The 783-nt window shown below is 33.5% G+C and overlaps 1 long non-coding RNA gene across 1 annotated transcript; it reads right to left on the bottom strand.

The window, feature by feature from the left end:
* Positions 1 to 474, bottom strand: LOC147557197 (uncharacterized). Its single transcript, XR_015235180.1, has 3 exons — positions 411 to 474; positions 220 to 307; positions 1 to 51 (listed from the first exon to the last, which is right to left on the bottom strand). It is a non-coding gene; the product is annotated as an uncharacterized LOC147557197 (long non-coding RNA).
* Positions 475 to 783: the final 309 nt, after the last annotated feature.

The raw sequence follows: 783 nt of genomic DNA on the forward strand, positions 1-783 counted from the left end.
TATCTTGACAACAACCTTTGTCCCATTCCATTTAGCTGTTTGATATGAATTCTGCAACAAAACAGATGCCTTCAATCCATCTTCAAAAGTAGCTTAGGGTGATGCTTGAATTATAATTAGTACGTGTATTCAATTATGATAAAAACAACAAATAAAGTAATTCACTAAATGATTTTATGTATTGAAAGAAATGAGATCATGCCTTTGAAATACCATTACCCTTCCGTAGTTGTAGGTCTGATGGATTAAGCTCGTACTCAGGAACTTCTCCAGGATTTTCTACAGTCATTGGTGTTTTCCTGAACTTCTACAAGGTATCATGAGAAACATTTAAGAACCAAAGCTAAGTGGAATTTGTTTTCCATTTCGGGAGAGCAGAAAAAAAATATAAGAGAAGTTTGAAGCACTACCGGAACTTTGGCTCCTCGAGCACTCAATATATTATAAATTTCTGAGTTCCCATAAACCTTGGCATCCGCTGCAGCCTATCAGGAAGAGAAACTCCTTTACAAATATAGTAATGACGTACAAATATCATGTTGAAGATATTTAACGTAATTGCTCTTTTCTAATATTCACACAATATTTGTATTTCAACTGCATGGACGTCCCATCAGTAGATAAAAAAAGATGGGGGTTTACTCAAATAAAGAACAAGAAAAAAAAAATAGCAAGAACTACTTCTTCATCACTTCTGGCAACTCCTTGTGCAAATAGGCAAATTTAATGAATGTTCAAAAGTTAATTAGAGCTAGATGCTTTAGTAATTGAAATATTATTTAG

Source organism: Eschscholzia californica, unplaced genomic scaffold, assembly GCF_041429995.1.
Source record: "Eschscholzia californica isolate CP2 unplaced genomic scaffold, dmEscCali1.0.p SCAF_2, whole genome shotgun sequence".
In the NCBI taxonomy this organism is placed as follows: domain Eukaryota; kingdom Viridiplantae; phylum Streptophyta; class Magnoliopsida; order Ranunculales; family Papaveraceae; genus Eschscholzia; species Eschscholzia californica.